Below are 15,207 nucleotides of genomic sequence, written 5' to 3'. Positions count from 1 at the left end.
TCAATTCTCCCCCAACCCCCTGGGGGCTTTGTGATTAAAGAAATTATATAGGATATTGTTCCTTAAAAGTCAGTGATCAAGGACTTCCTGGTAGTCCAGTGGCTAAGACTCTGTGCTCCCAATGCAGGGGGCCTGGGATCTATTCCTGGTCAGAAAACTAGATCCCACATGCTGCAACTAGAGAGCCCATGTTCTACAACTAAGACCCAGAACAGACAAATAAATAAATAAATATTTTTTAAAAAGTCAATGATCAGTCAAAATTTTCTAGTTGTGAGCAACAGAAACTGATGCCAGCGAATACAGAACAGAAATTTACAAAAGGATGGGGGGATACTTGCAGAACAGAAGGAAAACTGAGTTACCAGGATAGGAAAGGGCTGGGAACCAGAGGGCTTTGGGAATTCTGGTAGGAGGAACCAGCAACAGTCACCACCACCAGAGACCACAGGTTTGATTAGTTTCAACATCTTGTCTTTGCTTCAAGATGGGTAGGCCAGATAGAAAGGTCCAGTCTGGGCCATATGCCTACCTCTTGACCCCAGTTAGGTAGGCTACCTTGACTGACAATTCTACCAACATCATACACAGGCAACTGGAAGTTCAGGGTCCGGTGCTACGCCAGCTTACTACATTTTAGCATAATGCTTTAGAACAGGAGTCAGCAAACTGCAGGCCACTGCCTGTTTTTGTAAATAAAGCTTTACTGGCACACCATCACGTCTGAATGCACTGTCTATGGTTGCTTCCCTGATACAGAAGTAGCACTGAGCTGAGACAGAGATCACGTGGCCCAGAATCTATAGTATTTACTATCTGTCTTTTCCCAGCAAATGTTTTCTGACCCCTGGTTTAGAAGCCTGCACTACCACACCTCAAGGCATGATTTGGAGCAAGACCTTTACCCAGCAGCCTCAGTTTACTCATTTGCTAGTGATGAATTTGAGTTGTCCTTTCCTTTGTGTGCAGAGAAGGCGATGGCACCCCACTCCAGTACTCTTGCCTGGAAAATCCCATGGACGGAGGGCCTGGTAGGCTGCAGTCCATGCGGTCGCTAAGAGTTGGACACGACTGAGCGACTTCACTTTGAATTTTCACTGTCATGCACTGGAGAAGGAAATGGCAACCCACTCCAGTGTTCTTGCCTGGAGAATCCCAGGGACGGAGGAGCCCGGTGGGCTGCCGTCTATGCGGTTGCACAGAGTCGGACATGACTGAAGTAACTTAGCATTAGCATTCCTTTGTGTGACTTTCCAGCTGACCTAATTTAGCACAGTTGTTGTATAATTAAGCTGGTACAAGTAGTTTTTAAAAAACAGTCTTTACTTCACACCCATTAGGGTAGAAATTACTGAAAACAAAACAAAACAGGAAATAAGTGTTGGTGAGGATCCAGAGAAATTGGAACCCTTGTGCACTGTTTGTAGAAATGTAGAATAGTGCATACACTGTGGAGAACAATATTGTGGTTCTTCAAAAAATTCGAATTACTGTACAAGCCAGCAATTCCACTTCCGGGTATATATTCCAAAGAATTGAAAGCAAGGTCTTAAAGAGATAGTTGTGTTACACTCATAGTCATAGCATTATTCATAACAGCCAAAAGGTGGAAGCAGCCCAAAAGCCCATCTGCGGGTGAATGGATGAAGGAAATGTATACGCTGCAATGGAATATTCAGCCTTAAAAAGGAAGAGATTTCTAATATATACTACAACATGCACAACCTTGAAGACCTTATGCTAAGTGAAACAGGCCAGCCACTGAAAGACAAACGTGTGTGATTCCATTTATACAAAGTACTTAGAGAAGTTAAATTGAGAGAGAAAATAGAATGCCAGGGGCCGGGGGCCGGGGTGGACAAAGGGGAGCTGTTGGTTAGTGGGTATACAATGTCAGTTCTGCAAAACGAAAAAGTTCTGGAGATAAGCTGCACAATAGCGTAAATTAGCACTACTGAACTATACACTCAAATCATTTTAACATTGGTTAAAATGATAAGTTTAATTTTTTTTTTTTTTTGGTCACCCCATGCAGCATGTGGGGTCGGACCTGCACCCCTTGCATCTCTGCACTGGGAGCATGGAGCTCCCACTGGACCAACAGGGAAGTCCCACGTTTAATGTTATTTTCAATGTCTGAAAAAGTCTTGAAAGCTCTTAGGTGAGTGAGTCATGGAAGCTCCCCGAGGGCAGGGATTTTGGTCTGTTCTGGGCACTGCTGTAACCCTCACCCCAGGATAGTGCCTGGCAGGGAGCAGAGGCCGGGTACATGTAGTTAGAGAGAGAGGGAACCCCAGCCACTTTGCCATGGTGTTTTATTCACAACCCCTTTAAGTGCGAGGGTAACATGGCAATTGCTGCTAGAAGGTCAAGCCAAACCCCAGAGCGTCCCTATGGGACTTGTCCTTCTACCTACTTCCTGCCACCAGCTGAATGGGTGAGGCTGGCATCAGGGTAAAGGCAGCAACCGAGCGTGGGCTGTGACAACCCAGAATCTACCCTGTGCCAGCCCTTGCTAGCATTCTCATGGGTAACTTAAATAAACAGCTATGTCCCGGAGCACCCTGCGTTAATTTGCTCTAACACACATAAATATGTTAAATAGTATCTGAAGCTAGGATGAAACAAAACAAATAACTCAGTCCAAGAGGCACGGTACACCTCATATCTGTCACAGTAACCCTGTTTTGGCCATGTCAGGTTAAGGAGGCTTTCTCTTCTCTGAATCTGGAAGGGGGAAGTTGTGACCTGCCTTTCTTCTTACACAATAGCGGGAGCTCCTCAAATGAAAGCATTTTAGAAAAAATATAATTCGTATTATAACATCCATTACGGAAAATTTAAAACATACATAAAAATATAGAAGATGTCATAATGAACCCCCAGAACTTATCCCTTGGCTTCAGCAATGATCAATTCACATTCAATTTTATTTCATCTCTATTCACATCCATTCGCTCTCCTATCTTTTTTTAGTTTGTGTAAGCTTCTTTTTAATTTATTTATTTGGCTGCAGCAGGTCTTTGTTTTTAGCATGTGGGATCTCTAGCTGTAGCATGTGGGATCTAGTTACCTGACCAGGTATTGAATGCAGACCCACTGCATTGAGAGCATGGAGTCTTAGCCACCGGACCACCAGGGAAGTCCCAGTTTATATCAACTTTCATCGAAGCAAAATATACATCCAGAAAAGTGAACACATTATAAATGTACAGCTCAATGAATTTTCACAAATTACACACATCCGTGTAACCAATGCCCAGTTCAAGAAAAAGAACATCACCAGCTTGCCAGAAGACCCCCTGTGTTGCATGGAAAGACAAGGAAGTCTAGTCCAATGTCTTCATTTCGCAGAGGTGAAAACTAAGGCCCAACAGGAAAAATGGCTCTCCCAGAGTGACAAAGTCCAAGGCGCTGCTACAGCTTTATAATCGTGGAGGTGTGATGCCTCTCACACAGAACCCATCCCTCTGGGCTACAGGCAAAAACACATATGGAGCAGAACACATAGGGTCCCTAATGCCCTCTGCCTAAGGATGCTGATCAGGGCACGGTCCACACTTGCCTTTGCAGGAATTATTTCTCCATCCTGGCTGTTCCCAGGGTTTCACATGGACCTTTCCCTTGACCAATTACTCTCAAGAAGCTTAACAAGGGACCTGCAATGATCCAATCATCATATGGTTTGCTTAGAAAAGAAAAATAAAAAACTCATTAAACCTTATTTCAAAAAATTCCCTAAATTACTGGGCGGTTCTTTTTTTAAAAATTCTAAAAACACAGAAATATACCATGCCAACATAGAGCATTCCCTTGCCTGAACTGTAAATTGGGCAGGAGTACAGGTAGGTGCCTGGCCTATGGGCTTTATATGTGTGTGATTTTTTAACAGCTAGTGGAGAGAGTTGCCTCTTTCCTTCCCACTTCCTTGGCTTTCTCTCAAAGTCACTGTATTGCTGCCAGAAGTTGGATGAGGAGGAGATGGGAAGGGGTAAAGTGGTTGCCCCTGGCTATGTACTACGAAAGCCCAGCTCCTCTTTCACTTCCGATGTGGTGCCTTTGTGTGTGTGATGGAAACACGGAGCAAGAAGGGTATTCTCAGCACTGAGGTCTCTGCAAACAGAACTGTGTGCTAGAAAACACAGCTGGCTGGAGTGGGATGCAGTCTTAGCGTCGGCCACATGGCCCTCTGTATGGATGATGGTTGGGAGACCACGTCATCTCCTGGGATCTCTGTCACCAGAGCTCGAATTAATTCCCAATCTCCCAGCCACCAGTGCAGGGCTCTTTGAACTATTACACTTGAGTTCCCAGGATAATCCCAATTTTCCTATTATGTTTTATTTGCTCCCCAAACATGCATGTGTACTTGTGGTAGTATAGGTGTCGATTCTGGGTTTGTGAAACAAGCAGAACTCAGAGAGCCTGCCTTGGAAGAGCTGAGTTGGCTGGGAAATTCTGACAGGTGTAGCCATCAGTACAGTGGTTAAGCTATGAAAAGTCTGAGACCCTTAGCTCTGCTACTTACTGACTGAGCAACCTCACACAAAGTTCTTTATCTCTGCTAAGACACAGACTCCTCATTTATAAAATGTGGACAATAGTCTTCCCTCCCTCGTGGGACCATGAGGAGTGAGCAAGATCAGGCATGTAACACACTCAGAGGAGCATCTAGTCACAGTAAACTCCACATTAACGGTAACTGTTATTATTATTTTAATTAAGGAGAGACACTTTCCACACATGAAAGATTTTCAGAGGACAACGTGCCTTGGGCAGTTCTGGAGGGCAGAACCAGGGCCAAAGGATGAGAGCCAAAGTTGAACACAAAGAACTTCATCGGGAGTCTTGAAAGAAGGGCCAGGCTCCTGGGGAGGCGATGAGCAACCATCACTGAGTACTCAGTTAGAGCAGAGGACTGCTTGGAAGGGATGCCATGGAGGGGATGTACTTTAAGTAGGGGGTTGTTGTGGTCACCTTTTAAGGGCTCTTCTTACTTCAAGAGCCAGTGGTTCTCATCCCTGAGGGGAGCCTTCCCCCTGTGAGTTGGACCTCTGTGGTTTCAGAAACTTTGCAGGATCCATTAAGCCCATATGCATTTGGTTCAGACACACCCAGGCTTTGGGATTTCTTCCAGGCTTGACCTTTGCAGCCGTAGAACTTGACTCCATCTCCAGCTTGTTCAGCTGCAGCTTACAGATCAGAGGAATTCATTTTGTGCTGAGTAACGATCCCGTGTGAAAGGCTTGGGAAAGCAGCTTCTGTCTTGGGGAGAAGATCCCAGCACCCTCCTCTCCCGACCCCACCTGGGAGTGCTGAAAATAACAGCATTAACAGTCTCTGACCACCTCCTGAGTGCATGGCACTGTATAAACTTTGGCATCAACTAGCATTCGGTTTTCCTGCATAGCAAAGAAGGCAAATCACTGTAGTTTATACATAAAAGCTTTGTTTTTGTTTGGACACAAGCAATTCTGGATTGATGTGACAGTGCTAGGCAATTACCAGGGACCCAGGATCCTTCTTTTTCTCTTTAAAGCAGCATTTTGCCAAAAGGTCTTTGGTTTGATAAACTTGGGACACACCACACACTGTAACCCTTCTTTAGAAATTCACAAATCAGTCCCAGCATGCTCAGGACCTGTACTGCTTCCTGGTGCTTTTTATGAATATATATATATATTTAACGTATTTGCTTTTTTTAACTAAACAGTTCATATTTTTATGAAAGCAAAAAATACCCTTCCTAAACAGTAACAAAACAGGGGGAATAAAAAGAAATTGTCCTTATCTTTTCACTCAGAGAGACTCTTTATTAGGAAGTTGATATGTTACCCAGATTAGATATAAAAAATATACAAACATAAATATTTATAAAAATGGGAGCATTCTTGTTTACTATTCTATAATCTGCTTATTCCATTTAGCAAGATATCATGTCTGTTTTGGGTTTCCCAGGTGACTCAGTGGTAAAGAATCTGCCTGCCAATGCAGGAGATGCAAGGAATGCAGGTTTGATCCCTGAGTTGGGAAGATCCCCTGGGGTAGGGAATGGCAACCCACTTCAGTATTCTTGCCTGGAAAATTCCATGGACAGAGGAGCCTGGCAGGCTACAGTCCATGGGGTCACAAAGAGTCGGATATGACTGAACAGCTGAGCACACACTCCATTCTTCTACACTGAGAAATACGGTCACAGCATCAAGTCAATTCATTTGTTTGTTCAACAGTTTATTCAGTGTCTAGAAAGTGATGGGCACAAGCTATTCCAGGTGGGCTGGACAAAACCAGAAGCTGTCACTTCTTCTTGGAGTTCACAGCATTGCTCCCCAGCATACACACACATTTATACAGATATGATTATTTACTGACATGGACATAGAGTGAGGGGCTGACACCTCAGGAGCACAGATCGATGAACTTCTCCACGGGCATGCACCCCTGAAACCACCACTCACATACAGAACATGTCCAGAACCCCAGAAAGTTCCTTTCCCACTCACAGAGCCCTCTTTACTGAAGCCCATTCTGGGATATATGGATTTTTCACGGGAGTGGGTTTTATCCCTAGAACTAGACAGAATTTGAGCTTCTCAGTGGAGCCCCTCCTGGGCTGGGCCCCTCTTGCCCTTTGGGACAGGCAGGCCAGTGGGCACCACTGAAGATTGGGGGTGTGCCTCCCTAAGACTTCTGGACACCTACCCTCCCTGGGCACGCTAAAGACAGAGGCTCAAGCATCCTGTGCTCCCAGGTCAAAGGTGAAGATAGCCTTCCTGCTCCTCATGGCAGCACTTCCTGTTCTGTCTGGTCTGGGCAGGCCTCAGCAGAGGGGGCAGGGGAAAGGGGCCCAGAGCCAGGAGACAGTAGGCGGGAAAGAAAGGATTAAAAGCCTGATTCATGTTGCCTTGGTGAAAGGGCAGGGCGCCTGGGCACAGGGTAATGGATAAAAATAATTGCCAGTTCTGACGTGAGGGTGTGGGGGGGATGGCACAGGACATTTGAATATGGACTGTATATTAAATAATGGCATATAGCAAAGTTAAATTTGCCAGTTTTGATCATTATACTGTGGTTTTGAAAGGGAAATACTAGCACACTGAGGGATGCTATATTTGACTTAATTTCAAATGGTTCAGATAAAAATCAGTATGAGGACTTCCCTGGTGGTCCAGTGGTTAAGACTGTGCTTCTGAAACTATAGCAAAGATCAATAAAACTAAAAGCTGGTTCTTTGAGAAGATAAACAAAATTGACAAACCATTAGCCAGACTCTTCAAGGAAAAGAGGTAGAAGACTCAAATCAATAAAATTAGAAATGAAAAAGGAGAAGTTACAACACAGACAACACAGAAATACAAAGGATCATAAGAGACTACTAGGCACGACTATACGCCAATAAAATGGATAACCTGGAAGAAATGGACAGAGTTCTAGAAAAGCATAACCTTCCAAAACTGAACCAGGAAGAAACAGAAAATATAAACAGATCAGTCACAAACATGGAAATCAAATCTGTAATCAAACATCTTTCAGCAAACAGAAGCCTAGGGCCAGATGTCTTAACAGGCAAATTCTATCAAAAGTTGAGAGAACAGCTAACACCTAAGACCTATCCTATTTAAACTCTTCCAGAAAATAGCAGAGGAAGGAAAACTCCCAGACTCATTCTATGATGCTGCCATCACCCTGATACCAAAACTAGACAAAGATGCCACAAAAAACAAAACCAAAAAAAGAAGAAAGAAAATTATAGGCCAATATCACTGATGAACATAGGTGCAAAATCCTTGACAAAATTCTACCAAACAGAATCCAACAACACATTAAAAAGATCATACATAATGATCAAGTGAGATTTATCCCAGGGATGCAAGGATTCTTCAATATATCTGTATCAATCAATGTAATATATCATATTAACAAACTGAAAGATAAAACCATATGATAAACTAAAAGATTAAAACCATATGATCATCTCAATAGATGCAGAGAAAGCTTTTGACAAAATTTGACACCCATCTATGATAAAAACTCTCCAGAAAGTAGGAATAGAAGGAACATATCTCAACATAATAAAGGCCATATATGACATCCAGGGTTTCCCAGGTGACACTAATGTTAAAGAACCTGCCTGCCAATGCAGGAGACGTAAGAGATTCAGATTCAATTCCTGGGTCAGGAAGATTCCCTGGAGGAGAGCAGGGCAACGCACTTCAGTATTCTTGCCTGGAGAATCCCATGGACAGAGGAGCCTGGTGGGCTATACTTCACAGGATCACAAAGAGCTGGACATGACTGAAACAACTTAGCATGCACACAAACACAACAAATACACAGCAAATATTTCAGTGGTGAAAAACTCAAAGCATTTCCTCTAAAATCAGGAATAAGACAAGGGTACCAACTCTTGCCACTATTATTCAATATAGTGTTGGAAGTCCTAGCCACAGCAATCAGAGAAGAAAAAGAAATAAAAGGTATCCAGGTTGGAAAAGAAGTAAAAACTCTCACTGTTTGCAGATGACATTATTCTTTACATAGAAAACCCTAAAGATGCCACCAGAAAAGTATTAGTGCTAATCAATGAATATGAGGATGAGATGGCTGGATGGCATCACTGATTCAACAGACATGAGTTTGGGTAAACTTCAGGAGTTAGTGATGGACAGGAAGGCCTGGCATGCTGCAGTCCATGGGGTTGCAAAGAGTCGGACACGACTAAATGACTGAACTGAATTGAATCAATGAATATAGTAAAATCACAGGATATAAAATTAGTACACAGAATTCCCCTGTATTCCTATACACTAATAATGAAAAATCAGATAGAGAAGTTAAAGGGACAAACCCATTCACCACTACAACAAAAAGAATAAAAAACTTAGGAATAAATTAACCTAAAGAGACCAAAGACCTGTATGCAGAAAACAAGACATTGATGAAAGAAATTAAAGACTATACAAACAGATGAAGAGATATGCTATGTTCTTGGATTGGAGAATCAGTATGGTGAAATTGACTTACTACCCAAAGGAATCTATAGATTTAATGCAATCTCTGTCAAGCTACCAATGATATTTTTCACAGAACTAGAACAAATAATTTCACAATTTGTATGGAAACACAACAGATCTTGAATAGCCAAAGCAATCTTGAGAAAAAAGAACGGAGCCGGAAGAATCAACCATTCTGACTTCAGACTATACTACAAAGCTACAGTCATCAAGACAGTATGGCACTGGCACAAAAATAGAAACATAGACCAATGGAACAAGATAGAAAGCCCAGAGCTAAATCCACACACTTATGGGCACCCTATCTTTGACAAAGGAGGCAAAAATATACAATGGAGAAAAGACAATCACTTCAATAAATGGTGCTGGGAAAACGGGACAGCTATGTGTGTGTAAAAGAATGAAATGAGAACACTTCCTAACAGCATACACAAAAGTAAACTCAAAATGGATTAAAGGCCTAAATGTAAGAAGAGAAACTATAAAATTCTTAAAGGAAAACATAGGCAGAACACTCTTTGACATAAATCACAGCAAGATCCTCTATGACTCATCTCCTAGAGTAACAGAAATAAAAATAAACAAGTGAGACCTAATTAAACTTAAGAGCTTTTTGCAAACTATAATCAAGGTAAGACAGCCCTCAGAATGGAAGAAAATAACAGGAAACAAAACAACTGACAAAGGATTAATCTCCAAAATATACAAGCAGCTCATTCAGCTCAATACCAGAATAACAAATAACCCAATCGAAAGGTGAGGAGAAGACCTAAACAGACATTTCTCCAAAGAGGACATACAGATGGATAATAAACACACGAAAAGATGCTGAACATCGCTTATCGTTCAGTTCAGTTCAGTCGCTCAGTCCTGTCCGACTCTTTGCGACCCCATGAATTGCAGCACGCCAGGCCTCCCTGTCCATCACCAACTCCCGGAGTTCACTCAAACTCACATCCATCGAGTCAGTGATGCCATTCAGCCATCTCATCCTCTGTTGTCCCCTTCTCCTCCTGCCCTCAATCTTTTCCAGCATCAGGGTCTTTTCAAATGAGTTAGTTCTTTGCATCAGGTCCCCAAAGTACTGGAGTTTCAGCTTTAGCATCATTCCTCCCAAAGAACACCCAGGGCTGATCTCCTTTAGGATGGACTGGTTGGATCTCCTTACAGTCCAAGGGACTCTCAAGAGTCTTCTCCAACACCACAGTTCAAAAGCATCACTGCTTCGGCGCTCAGCTTTCTTCACAGTCCAACTCTCACATCCATACATAACTACTGGAAAAACCATAGCCTTGACTAGACGGACCTTAGTCAGCAAAAAAATGTCTCTGCTTTTGAATATGCTAATTAGGTTGGTCATAACTTTCCTTCCAAGGAGTAAGCGTCTTTTAATTTCATGGCTGTAATCACCATCTGCAGTGATTTGGGAACCCCCCAAAATAAAGTCTGATACTGTTTCCACTGTTTCCCCATCTATTTCCCAGGAAGTGATGGGACCAGATGCCATGATCATCGTTTTCTGAATGCTGAGCTTTAAGCCAACTTTTTCACTCTCCTCTTTCACTTTCATCAAAAGGCTGTTTAGTTCCTCTTCACTTTCTGCCATAAGGGTGGTGTCATCTGCATATCTGAGGTTATTGATATTTCTCCTGGCAATCTTGATTCCAGCTTGTGCTTCCTCCAGCCCAGCGTTTCTCGTGATGCACTCTGCATAAAATTTAAATAAGCAGGGTGACAATATGCAGCCTTGACGTACTCCTTTTCCTATTTGGAACCAGTTTGTTGTTCCATGTCCAGTTCTAACTGTTGCTTCCTGACCTGCATATAGGTTTCTCAAGAGGCAGATCAGGTGGTCTGGTATTCCCATCTCTTTAAGAATTTTCCACAGTTTATTGTGATCCACACAGTCAAAGGCTTTGGCATAGTCAATAAAGCAGAAATAGATGTTTTTCTGGAATTCTCTTGCTTTTTCCATGATCCAGCGGATGTTGGCAATTTGATCTCTGGTTCCTCTGTCTTTTCTGAATCCAGGTTGAACATCTGGAAGTTCACTGTTCAAGTATTGCTGAAGCCTGGCTTGGAGAATTTTGAGCATTACTTTACTAGCATGTGAGATGAGTGCAATTGTGTGGTAGTTAGAGCATTCTTTGGCATTGCCTTTCTTTGGGATTGGAATGAAAACTGATCTCTTCCAGTACTGTGGCTACTGCTGAGTTTCCCAAATTTGCTGGCATATTGAGTGCAGCACTTTCACAGCATCATCTTTCAGGATTTGAAACAGCTCAACTGGAATTCCATCACCTCCACTAGCTTTGGTCGTAGTGATGCTTTCTAAGGCCCACTTGACTTCACATTCCAGGATGTCTGGCTCTAGATGAGTGATCACACCATCGTGCTTATCTTGGTCATGATCTTTTTTGTACAGTTCTTCTGTGTATTCTTGCTACCTCTTCTTAATGTCTTCTGCTTCTGTTAGGTCCATACCATTTCTGTCCTTTATCGAGCCCATCTTTGCATGAAATGTTCCCCTGGTATCTCTAATTTTCTTGAAGAGATCTCTAGTCTTTCCCATTCTATTGTTTTCCTCTATTTTTTTGCATTGATTGCCGAGGAAGGCTTTCTTATCTCTCTTTGCTGTTCTTTGGAACTCTGCATTCAGATGCTTATATCTTTCCTTTTCTCCTTTGCTTTTCGCTTATCATTGCTGCTGCTGCTGCTAAGTCGCTTCAGTCGTTTCCGACTCTGGGCGACCCCATAGATGGCAGCCCACCAGGCTCCCCCGTCTCTGAGATTTTCCAGGCAAGAACACTGGAGTGGGTTGCCATTTCCTTCTCCAGTGCGTGAAAGTGAAGTCGCTCAGCCGTGTCCGACTCTTAGCGACCCCACGGACTACAGCCTACCAGGCTCCTCCGTCCATGTGATTTTCCAGGCAAGAGTACTGGAGTGGGGTGCCATTGCCTTCTCCGTTTGCTTATCATTAGAGAAATGCAAATCAAGACTACAATGAGGGGACATCTCACACTGGTCAGAATGGCCATCATCAAAAAGTCTACAAACAATAAATGCTGGAGAGGGTGTGGAGAAAAGGGAATTCTCTTGCACTGTTGGTGGGAACAAGAATTGATACAGCCACTATAGAGAACCATATGGAGATTTCTTTAAAAACTAGAAATAGGACTTCCCTGGTGATGTGGTGATTAAGAAGACACCTGCCAATGCAGGGGATAGGGTTCAATCCCTGGTCCAGGAAGATCCCACATGCTTCAGGGCAACTAAGCCTGTGTGCCACAACTACTGAGCCCATGCTCCACAAGAGAGGTCATTGCAATGAGACAGTAGCCGCCGCTCTTCACAACTAGAGAAAGCCCTCAGGCAGCAATGAGTGCAACCAAAAATAAATAAATAATTTTTAAAATCTAGGAATAAAACTCGGAGAAAGCAATGGCACCACACTCCAGTACTCTTGCCTGGAAGATCCCATGGACAGAGGAGCCTGGTGGGCTGCAGTCCATGGGGTTGCTCAGAGTTGGACACAACTGAGCGACTTCACTTTCACTTTTCACTTTCATGCATTGGAGAAGGAAATGGCAACCCACTCCAGTATTCTTGCCTGGAGAATCCCAGGGACAGGGGATCCTGGTGGGCTGCCGTCTCTGGGGTCACACAGAGTCGGACACGACTGAAGCGACTTAGCAGCAGCAGCAGCAGCAGGAATAAAACTATCATTTGACCCAGCAGTCACATTACTGGGCATATATCCTGAGGAAACCATAATTCAAAAAGACACATGTACTCCAGCATTCATCACATCACTATTTACAATTGCTAGGACATGGAAGCAACCTAGATGTCCATCAACAGATGAACAGATAAAGAAATTGTGGTACATATGCACAATGGAATATTACTCAGCCATAAAAAAGAATGCATTTGAATCTGTTCTAATGAGATGGATGAACCTAGATTCTATTATGCAGAGTGAAGTAAGTCAGAAAGAGAAAGACAAATACCATATATTAACACAAATATATATATGGAATCTAGAAAGATGGTACTGATGATCCTGTTTGTGGGGCAGCAAAGGAGATGCAGACATAAAGGACAGATTTATGATCACAGTGGAGGAGAGGGTGGGATGATATGAGAGAGCAGTAAGGAAATATATACATTACTATATGTAACATAGGACTTACCTGGTGGCTCAGACAGTAAAGTGTCTGTCTACAATGCGGGAGACCTGGGTTCAATCCCTGGGTCGGGAAGATCCTCTGGAGAAGGAAATGGCAATCCACTCCAGTACTATTACCTGGAAAATCCCATGAACAGAGGAGCCTGGTAGGCTACAGTCCACGGGGTCACAAAGAGTCAGATACGACTGAGCAACTTCACTTCACTTCACATATGTAACATAGACAGCCAGTGGGAATTTGCTATATGATGCAGGGAACCCAGTCAGTGCTCTGTGATAACCTAGCGGGGTAGGATGGGGAGAGAGGTGGGAGGGAGGTTTAAGAGGGAGGAGACATATGTATACCTATGGTGGAGTCATGTTGATGTATGGCAGAAGCCATCACAATATTGTAAAGTAATTATCTCTCCATTAAAAATTAAAATAAATTAGTAAAAAGACTTTGTGCTTCTACTACAGGGGGCATAGATTGATCCCTGACCAGGGAATAAGATCCTGCAGGCCACAGGATGCTTAAAAAAAAAAAGAAAGATGTGTGTGTGTGTGTGTGTGTGTGTATGAGTTTGTGTATTTGTGGAGGAAGAGAATGGTAAAGAAAACGAGGCAACATGTAAACCAAAAGTGAATCTGGATAAAGGTTTTCTGGAATGTTCCTGTATTATTCTTTCAACTTTCATCAAGTAAGTTTAAAATTATAACAAGATACAAAATTATAGAGGATAATGGTATCTGAGACCTGCCTGAATTCGCATATTTCCACTCTGAGGCCAGGGGACAATGTGATCTTGGGCAGCTTCCTGTCCCTCTTCGGTCCTAGGGCTCTACTTTGTAGGGGTGAAACTGGACACCAGATGTCTTTGTGAGACAGATCAGCTCTGACTTTCTGGTAACTTAAGGCTCTGGGTTTGCGGAATCACAGGATTACTCAGGAGACCCACTGGGTGACTGATGGGTGTTGGGTCCCTCTATTTTAACCTTCTCAAAGTGCCTGGGGCATGGAGTTTGCTTTCTGCTGAGGAGGCAGAGAGGAGAGGTGGCAGTTTTGCAATGGTTGCCGTTCTCCAAAATTTAAAGGAACAGAAAACTTTTAAATATGGAAAATAGGAAATGAAAAGCAAGTGGCCAGGCCTCTACAATCTCATTCACCTAATGTTGGAACCTATTTGACAGGGATAGGCTGTCTGAACAGAAGGGAATCCCCACTTTCTGTACTACTGGGGAAATTGAGACTCAGAGGTGGGGCATGACTTACTCAACATTTCATAGATGCCCCTGAGTGGCAGGGTCAGGATTAGAAACTATGTGTTGTGAATTTCAGACTAACCCAATGTTGGTGTTTATTTTTATTTATTTGTTTTTGGCCTTAGTTCCCCAACTAGGGATTGAACCTGCGCCCTTAGCAGTGAAAGCGCAGCATCCTAACCACTGAATCACCAGGGAATTCCCCCAATATTGGTGTTTAATATATGTTATTTTTTTCTAATTATGAAAGAATATAAAACACTTGACAATATGGAAATGACTGAGGAGCCATAGCTAATGGATTTGCTTGCTGGCTTTCCTACTTTAAGAATCTCCAGATTTCAGTTGGGGCGTTCCTCTCTGCTTTTGGGCCCCACACCTGGACCTTCCTCATCCAGAAGCTGGGCAGGGCAGGGCTGGACTCCCTTCCTCTGCAGGGTGTTAGTGGCTTCCAGCTGACAGTCAGTAAAACACCCAGGCCCTGAACCTTCTCTTATGGTTCCTTCTCATCTTCCCATGCAATGCTGGGCTGGAGCTAGCCCACTGACTGGGTGCTGTATATGCCACTCACAGAGCCAGGCTTTGGGGGGTTCAGGAAGATAAACCATCTGTGCAATGTTCTACCTGAAACTTCACAGTACATGCTTCATTGCTTTAACTTCAGCTTTGGCCAAATTGCTTGGATAGCCAGGGTTCATCAGAACCTGAGTTCATCAGAAGAAGGGGGTCATTCTGTTCATGGGGAGAGGAGGTACCCTGCTT

The sequence above is a fragment of the Budorcas taxicolor genome, chromosome 7 (assembly GCF_023091745.1).
Source record: "Budorcas taxicolor isolate Tak-1 chromosome 7, Takin1.1, whole genome shotgun sequence".
Lineage (NCBI taxonomy): Eukaryota > Metazoa > Chordata > Mammalia > Artiodactyla > Bovidae > Budorcas > Budorcas taxicolor.
The sequence above is the reverse complement of the archived record's forward strand: the minus strand, read 5'-3'. Positions refer to the sequence as shown.